Source organism: Apium graveolens, chromosome 1 (genome assembly GCF_009905375.1).
Source record: "Apium graveolens cultivar Ventura chromosome 1, ASM990537v1, whole genome shotgun sequence".
Lineage (NCBI taxonomy): Eukaryota > Viridiplantae > Streptophyta > Magnoliopsida > Apiales > Apiaceae > Apium > Apium graveolens.
Genome location: NC_133647.1, coordinates 155,974,866 through 155,984,993, shown reverse-complemented (window position 1 = coordinate 155,984,993; position 10,128 = coordinate 155,974,866). Strand labels below are relative to the sequence as shown.

Here is a 10,128-nt window from a genome sequence, read left to right as displayed (position 1 = left end):
GATAGCGCTTGGAGCTGGGCTGCAATAGCGGTGGCTGCATCAACTTCCAGAATACCTGCTACCTTGCCTGACGTCATCCTCTGAGTTGGGTTTTGATGCTCATTTGCAGCCATCGTCTCGATAAGATTATACGCCTCAGTATAGCTTTTAGCCCATAAGGCTCCTCCAGCTGCTGCATCGAGCATGGGCCGAGATTGGGCCCCCAAACCATTATAGAAACCAGTGATCACCATCAAATCCGGCATTCCATGATGTGGACATTTTCTCAACATTTCCTTGTAGCGTTCCCAAGCCTCGCACATAGATTCTGTAGGTTGCTGCGCAAACTGAGTAAGAGCACTCCTCATAGCAGCAATCTTTGCCATTGGATAAAACTTCACCAGAAACTTTTGCGCAAGATCTTGCCACGTAGTGATGGACCCAGCTGGTTCAGAATGTAACCAGTCTTTAGCCTTATCCCTCAGTGAGAATGGGAAAAGCCTCAACTTGATAGCCTCATCAGTCACGCCATTATACTTAAAAGTGCTGCAGATCTCGACAAAATTCCTTATGTGCGTGTTGGGGTCTTCAGTTGCCGCTCCTCCAAAAGAAACAGAATTCTGCACCATCTGAATAGTGCCCGGCTTGATTTCAAAGGTGTTAGCTTGAATAGCCGGATGAAGGATGCTTGACTGAATGTCATTAATTTTAGGCCGAGAAAAATCCATAAGAGCTGGATCAGCTTGAACAATATGATCTCCCATGTTTACTGGTTCTTTCTGCTCAGTTCCTAAATCTGAATCCTCAAAATCTAACTTCTCCGGAATATCAAGAACTTCGTCTGTCTCCTCAGCTGTATCTAAAGTCCTCTTGCGAGCACGAGAACGAGTTTGCATAAACGCTTGCTAAAGTACCTGAAACACAACCGAAAAGAGTAAGTAACTACTACGTCCTAATCACTGAGTCCTAATGACCAATGATGGTAAGTACATAAACTAAACAAATACGCCGAGTCCCCGGCAGCGGCGCCAAAAACTTGTTAGGGCGAAAACACGCACTAATATTCACGCAAGTATACGCGTTAGCAAGTAATATAGAATACTTTCTAGTTCGTTCCCTCAGAGACTCAGACTAAATTATTGTCTAATTAAACTCACTCACCAATGTATGATTACTTCTCAATGTTAAGATAATAACACTTAAAATTGTTGATTAAATATTAACTATAATTAACTACTTAATTAACCACTTAACTAACACTTCAATTTATCAATAATAAAACACTCATGAGATCACAACTTCATTATTACTTCCTTCTATAACCATTGTTATTACCTTTAGCATGTGACAGTGATGATATTAATCGAATAACACGAAACTGATAAAAGCCAACTTTCATTGTACTAATACCATTCTACCAAGCATCCACAATTAAGATAGAAGTTGAATAGTCATCAATTATGTTGAGTTCCTATATGTCTACAAAAATTGACAACACAACGATTTAAGCTCAAGTTATTCCTTTTGATTACATAGGGCAAATAAAACTGTTAGAGTTACCCACTAATCATGCACAACGTACATGAACCTATGCTAGCATGGCAAGTTCTAAATCTCAAGATCCACCGTCGCTTCACAAGAGATTAACACCCTATCTTATATGTTCGCGACGCACATAAGACGAATACGCACAACCAATACTAGATATCATGCAATAATCACACACTAAAGTATTAAACAATTAACTAAAGAATTCCATAATAAATCTGTTGCAACCCCATGATCACGATTAGCCTATAATAGAACTTATCGCCATCATGGGTTCATATGAAATCATGATAAACAAACACAAGAAAATAATAACTAAACTAATTATATTAAAACAGAGTACGTCACAAGAGTAAATAAATCAAAGCAAGAAAACTAGCATCCAACGTTACAACGAAACAAGAATCACAAGAAAATATGCTTCCTCTTCGTTGCGGTGTGCTAAATCGGTCTTCTTCCTTATCTCCTTCGCTTCTTGCATAAAACACAATCTAAAACATAATCCCCTTAATACTCTCTGTGAAAACGTCTCAAATCTACCTATATAATAGTCCCATAAAACTCAGATTACATAGAAGTTGGAAGCCAAACAGAAGTAGAAGTCTAACATAATTTATCTTTTTCCCCGACCCTGCGCGGCCGCTCCACATAGCTGCGCGGGCGCGCAGGTTGCTGCGCGGCCGCTCAGCATTGCTGCGCGGGCGCGCAGGCCTCTACTGGAAAAAATCCAGGTTTGCTCCGTTTCTTCGCCGTAATCTGCCCATTCCTTTCCTCTCGCAATGGTGAACACATGCCAAGGCTTATTCTTGATGATTCCTCCCCCGAAATGCAACTAATACCCTGAAATGCATAAACACTAGAAAAGCGCATCAAATACACAAAATACTTGATTTCAAGACACCAATTTAAGCCATTTTAAGACGTTCTAAGTGGTATAAAATGCCACTTATCACGAACCATATGTGATTTAAAGCAAGCTTCTCGTAGATGGAACATCCATTTTGATGAGACAATTAAAGAGTTTGGTTTTATGAAAAACGTAGATGAACCATGTGTCTACAAAAGGGTTAGTGGGAGCGCGATAACATTTCTTGTATTGAATTGAATTAGAGTTGACACACATAACAACATAGCAGACCCACTAACAAAGCTACTTTTTGAAAGTCACTTTGATCGTCATAAAGATGAGATGGGTATTAGATACCAGAGTGATTGGCTTTAGTACAAGTGGGAGATTGAAAGGAATATGTCCTAAGTCCAGTCATGTATTAGGATTTAGGAATAACTTTTATGTAATCTGTTTTGCTTTCATTGATATTAATAAAAGACTTGTTTTGTTTTTTATTACGGGCTTTATCTATTTAAGTGTTTAAATAAGATATACCATAGTTTAGAGTAAAGCTTTTTATGGATTATGATGAGATCATAATAGTGAGACCTAAAAGATGATAACTCTAAACTTAAATAGTTCCTGGTCGTAGGATTACTAACTGGTAATTAATAATTCACAGAGATCGGTACATACTATGCTTGCTTCATTATGAAGGATGTCTGTTCTCATAGACATTTGTGTGGTGACACTATAGCTAGTATGTAGGTGCTTATTATAGAATAAGTTCACTGAACATGACTCGCCCAGCTGAACAACTGATGGAGTTCACTCATGTGTCAGCAGTTGTTCACATAGTGATAGTTGTACAAGTATCCTTAGACTTGAGGTCATCATAGTCATCTTGTGTACACTGAACTATGCTTTGGTTTAGTTCTCAGTCTCCAGGGACAATTATTAGGGCTCTACTGGGTATAGGAATTTGTACACGAAGATAGTGTATGATCAATAAAGGATCTACCCCTTCCAGTGAAGGAAGCGAATGTTCAAGGCTGATCCACTTATGCTAGTTCAGGAATCTCTGGCCAGAGTGAATGAAATTAGAAAGGAGTTTCTAATTTGCATAGAACTAAGCATAGTAAATGGTAAGCAAGTGATTAAATTAGATAGGCTTGACACGGGATCCATGCCTTGTATTTAATCAGGATATTGTAGGGTAGAAGGAGTTTATTGTACGGTAACTATTTACTGAATAGGTTCTTGGTATTCTAAGCAGTGAATTCGTATTATCCGGATAGTCGCAATATGCTGAGAAGTATCCCTCACGATGTAGAATAAATGTGATTAATTAATTAATCATATTTAATAAATTAGAGAATTTATATAAATAATGATAAAATAGTTTTATTATTATTTATTTCTACTACCGGCTTAATATTGAACCTACAAGGCCACACCATAAAAAGAGAATGATTTAATGGTGGAGGAATTAATTAATAATGGCTAATAATTATTTATTTATGAAATAAATAATTAATTAGAAAATTTAATAATTGATTAAATGAGATTTAATTGATTATAAATTAATTAAAAAAAGTTCTTAATATTATTAATTAAGGATTTAATTTTTGGAAATTAAATCAAGAGAGAGAATTATTTCTAAAGTGTTTAGAAAAATGATTAATAATTAAAAGGTGTTTTAATTATTAATGAGAATAATAAATGGGTTAATAATAATAATATTTTATGGGAAAATTTCAGCTGAAAATTTTGCCTATAAATATACTATTATAAACCCTATTTTGTTCTAACCCAAAAACCCCAAAATTTTATAAAACCTAATTCTCTCCACCTCCTCCTCCTCCTTAACGTCGTTTTCTTGGTGGATACCGGTGGAGTGCTTCACGTTTGAGGAGCAGCTGCTAAGGATCTCCGTTCATTGCTTTTGGATCGCTATTAAAGGTTAGTAATCGATCCATATGTTTTTACCACGATTTATATGCTTTTATTTGGATTTTGTATGTGTAAAAGTGTTTTATCATGCCTCTGCTGCGATTAAAATCCAACAGATAGCTCCGACATGCTCCTCAGCTACTGGGACCTCATCCGGGTCCTCCTCATCTGAAATAGCAATAACCTCTGTCTCTGACTCCTCGGAGAGGTCCTCCTCAGGCTCCTCCTGATCCTCGGCATCTAGCATTGCCTCATCATGCTCACGCTCGAACATCTCTGGGTCCTCTATCTCATGCGCCTACACATTAAATGAGCTAAGTTAATATCATGATACTTATAAAAATTCCCGTAACTGTCAGCGCTACTTTAAGTAATCCGAACATGAACTTGGCAAGCGTTCTTATTATCTCTGTGAGTTTATTATTATATCGTCGCATCATCTCTGAGGTTTATAACGCTTAGCTCTGATACCATTACTGTAACACCCCCAGATCCGGGGTCGGGGATTCGGGTCGTCACGGTCTTTCTTTCCATAAATATCACTTATCTTAATTAAAAGTAAATACCTTCATGTTGTGACCCCATAATAACACACACCACAACACGTTATAGTCTCAGAGATGAAATTGAAATAAGTACAAGTCCTTGAATCCATAATTTAAAAGTTATTACAACCCAAAATGATTACTTAATAAGTTTACAGTTAGTTGCCATTATCCAACACAAGTTATAATTATACATAATTGATTCCCAAAAGTAGAATGCCTGGCCTACAGATAGATCTACCTCTGCAGCTATGACAGCTATGATATCAACGGGAAGACGTGGGATGCTTTCCACGCTCTTGCGTTGGGCCTGCTTGAGTCTGACCATCCTTCCTAACTGTTGTTGTGTGATGAAGAAATGAAGCAAGAGTGAGCATTACAACTCGCAAGATAATATATAGTTTAATCAATAGTGCAAGTATCTAAATAGATAACCTACTGGAAATCTTTATCAAGTGTAAGATAATTACTTACTGGATATAAGCTTAAAGGGATGAAATTACCAAATACTTCAATATACTTATATCATTTTAGAAAATTACTCGAACTACCACTATTCAAAGTATAATAAGTTTTCAAAGGTTCCTCACATAGATGAGACTACAACATAAGACTTGAATAGATTCAATCTTTGAAATATTGTTTAAAAGAAATGAAGTTACGAGATACTTCATTTGATAGAAACATCATTATAACCATTTGACCTTGTCAACACTTCAAAAATACCCATCCGTAGCCTTTCTATCGAAATGTTCTGGGTAGTGTTGCAGAAATATCCAAATTGGATGATGAACTCATTACGGGAGTTTGTCGTGCCAGGAAGACCACTCACGATGATCAGTCGCAGTAGTCCACCATTTTCTACATGTAGAGGAGAACAGTCGGATTTACTTGTCAATCGAACACTGGACTCCTAAGGAATGAACCGTCTTAGCGGAACTTCCGGGCCATTTGGGCCAATATAATAAGGCTGGGTCGGCGCCACTCGACCACTTACGCTACTCCTAGTTCAGATGAAATCCATGACTCTGAAACGTAAAGCTCGTCCCCCCTTTCCCCAAGTAGAAACTTGTTGATACGGCTCCACCAAGAAATCGTATCTAGTTGGAAAGGAAAACCCATCGATATTTCCCAGGCGATGCCTTTTAATGGATTAACTTATTCCAAGAATTTCACTTCCCGAGTGTTGGTAAGTAATCAAAAACTCTTCTATCAAAACAGCAACCTTGTTGCGAATATAAAAATACATTACGGAGCCGGATCCCTCAGTTTTTTGAGCGAGTATTTAAATCCCCTTCGAAAGGATGATCTTAAATTTGAAAACGAGTTTTGGGATCCGCGCTAACCTTCCAAAAATAGTTTTGATAAAGTTTGAAAATAATCTCTGGAAATATTTAAAGTAAGAATGATTTGATAGTATCAATTATTTTACGAATACTTGGAAAATATCGAAATATTATTCTTTAATAAAATAAAGAATATTATTTAATAAAATAAGCGGAGTCATAAGTCCTCGAATAAATATTCAAAATAATAGTCATTAAATAAAATAAGCGGAGTCATAAGTCCTCGAATGAATATTCAAAATGATATTCATTTATAATATAAAACTATCGAATAAATATTATTCGTTTAATAGTTTTGAAAACTATATATATATATATAATATACTTGGGAACATCGCCTCCCGGTATAGAAAATGTTCAACTCTGGGTCCACTATATTAAAGGTATACGCTAGTACTGCTTATCTCTAGCATAGGTATTATGCATTTTATAATCAATTGAATCAACAATGAGATATCAAAATTACGGAACAGACATGCGTATATATATCATATCAACATGCTCCTATATATCGCAAGACTTGCTAACAACAATCATGCACTTATCACAAGATAATGCACAAACAAATATATACATCACAACAACAATATAACTAGTAGAAAACTTGCCTGAGCGGCTGGGGGTGGTAAAAGGCCTGGGGCGAGTCTGGTAACCTATAAACAACATATAAGTTGGAATTAAACCACGGTCGCTTAAGAAACTAGACTTTAACCAATTGGACCCTAACGTTCGCTTTTGCGCATAACGATTCACATAAGTCGCTCGAGTACCCTCGGCTCCACCATTTTTATAAAATTAACCGTTGTGAATTTTTTGGCGACTCTTTCACGAATACTCTACCAACTGACCAATTAACCTTACATAATTGTTTCATACTCCAATTAGTCATTTAAGGGTTTTAATCAAGGTTTCAAAGTAAGACGAGGGGTAATAGTTCGTTCGCGAAACGCCATTACTTAAAACGGTGGTTTCTCCTAAACCGTACATCGGATCTAAGCGAACCACATATCAAAATGAAGCTTACGACACGATCTAGCTAAACATGGAAAAGTTACAGATTAGACAGTTAGATCTCTGTCCCGAACACTAAGAAAAAGCAGTTGTATGAAAACAAGTATTACGACTGCTATGTTTACGCGATTACCAAAGTTTAAACTACTCCAATCAACCACAAATCAACTCACAACCACCAATACAACCAAACTTTATCCAAACCGTACTACATCAGTCCATAACCTCATTATTTTCCCAACTCATTCAATCACAAACAACAAGAGCTACTAACTATACTTAAGGTTCATTAACCAATAACCAAGATTTATAACTCAAAATCATTACAAACCCAACCAAACTCTAAACATACAAGAATCATGCTTCTCATGAACTATATTAATCAAAACCACTCCTAAATACTCAAAGTAAAGCTTAGATTATGAGATTTTACCTTCCTTGGTGAGTAGAAGTAACTAAGAAGCTTGGAATAGCCCTTGCAAGTCCTTACCAAAGCTAAATCTAACCATAACTAATCATAAAGAACCTTGGATAATTACCTTGCAATTTAACAAAGCTTGGATCTTGAATTTTGGATTTTCTTCTTTCTTAAAAAAGAAAAAGCCGAAAGCTTTGTTCTTGAGAGATGAAGTCAACTTCTAATTTTTGTGTTATGATATTTTGCTTGGTTGATTTCCTTTTGGCTTGACAATTTTTGATCTTTTACCATGGTAACTTTTACTTGGCCAAGAATCATCCAACAAAACATTTCTTCTTGTCATGCTTATATCATCAGGCTTGTGTCATCTTGTTAACACATGTATTCTCCTTGTTGGTGTGATGATATCATCATCCACTAACCTCTTTGATTAACCCTTAATTACTTGGCTAATGACTGCTTATCTGTTATACGGGTCGCTTAACTTTCGTTCTCGTGTGTCGTTTGAGAGATCATATCCGGGATTTTATTACTTGGGTTCCCATAACCTTTCTCAATATTTTATATTCCTTTTATGATCCTCTCTTATAATTCTTGAATTTAAATCCTTTTAATCATGTTACCTTCTACTCAATTCTTTCGGTATACGGTGGATTTTCGGGAAAAATTAAAGTGTTCAAATTTGGATTATGACGATCTTTACATACAATTATATACTTTATGGAATACTAATAAGATCTCAGAATAACAATAAAAGAACTCCTACATAGTGTGGCATGAAAAGTTTTCTTAATCAGCATAGTCAGCAAAATCACTATTCATAAGGATTACAAAAAGTCCAAAATTTTTGGGGTTATTACATCATGTCAGGTTGTCGTTTTCATGATTCATTACTTCCTCTTGACATCTTCTAATCTCTTCCAACAGTTCTGGCTGGAAAGTCATCGCATAGTTCATTTCAGTGGATTTTTCTGGAGTATGAATTTCAATTTCCAATTTGTCAAACTCTCTGATCAACTCTTCTGAGGATGTTAACATATTCAATTTTTCTTTTCGACTTAATGCATTTGCTACAACGCTTGCTTTGCCTGGATGATAGTTGATTGGCATGTCGTAGTCCTTGATTAGCTCTAGCCAACGTCACTATCTCATGTTGAGTTCCTTCTGTGTAAAGATATATTTCAGACTCTTGTGATCCGTGTAAATTTCGCATTTCTCACCATAAAGATAATATCTCCATAGTTTCAGTGCGAACACGATTGCGGTTAACTCCAGGTCGTGCGTCGGATATTTCTGTTCATGAGGTTTCAGTTGCCTAGAAGCATATGCAATTACGTTGCCATGCTGCATTAATACACACCCAAGTCCTCGGTAGGAAGCGTCGCTGTAAATAACGAAATCTCCTTGATTATCTAGTAATACCAACACATGGGCGGTTACCAGCTGACACTACGCCATAGATGGCCTAATTGAACATTTGAGTAGGGGTGTTACCTTAGATTATATTACTATAGATGTGAAATTTTCACCCTATCACAACACGTACACTATGCGGGTTACTAAAGCTATGGTACCGTGTTGCCATAGGCCACTGAGGTGTTAAGGAGAGGTAACATGATATAGTGTGTTGCTATAGACTAAGAATGAAAGAAAATTTAAATTTAAACTAAAAATAAAATTTTATTTTTATAAATATTTGATTTGGATAAATTAATTAATTGAGTTGTCTTATAGAGTAAGATAATATCAAATAATTGGTTTATGAATATTTAATAACAAGTAAAATAGTTTATTTAAATATAAAATTAAAGAATAAATATATTACTTATTTTGATAAATTTAATAATTTTAATTAAAATGACTTCTTTATTTATTCTTCTCTAGTTAAAGCATGTAATAGCTTTATATATTATAAAGAATATAACATTTTATTTGAATTTAAAATTATAAATTTTACTTAATTATTATTTTAAATAATTTTAATTGAAATCACTAGATTATTTGTTATAGAATAAACATCTTATAATAGTTTTGTATTTTACAAATAAATTAAATTAAATAATTAAATATAATTATTATGATGTGTTGTAACAACCCGCACTTCCGGACTATTAAATCTAAATACCAAAACTTAAATAAAATAGAATCTTATTCGATAATTCAAATATATCACGAAGGTCAAAGCAGCGGTCAAACTCAATAATCAAAATCATAAAAACGGAGACGCAACTCTACAAATCAGATAATAATTGTCTAACAAATAATTAAATTTATTCTCTAAAAATAAAATCCTTATTCTAATTCAAATAACACAAAACGAAGGAGCACAGATCTCCACATAGTTCTCATTCCTTATTCTTAAATGCTCCAAATTCCGAACCTGAAATATTAAAAGGGGTGAGCTACGAAGCTCAGCAAGTACAAATTGACAAACTCTTAAACGGAAAAACAATGGGTGTTTAAGCTCAGCAAGTACAAATTGTCTAACTCTTAAACGGA

At 35.2% G+C, this 10,128-nt stretch overlaps 1 non-coding gene across 1 annotated transcript; it reads left to right on the top strand.

Annotated features, from left to right (window-relative positions):
* The first annotated feature begins 243 nt into the window (after positions 1–243).
* LOC141679699 (small nucleolar RNA R71) lies at positions 244–350 on the top strand. The gene has a single exon (XR_012558163.1). It is a non-coding gene; the product is annotated as a small nucleolar RNA R71 (small nucleolar RNA).
* The last annotated feature ends 9,778 nt before the right edge of the window (positions 351–10,128 follow it).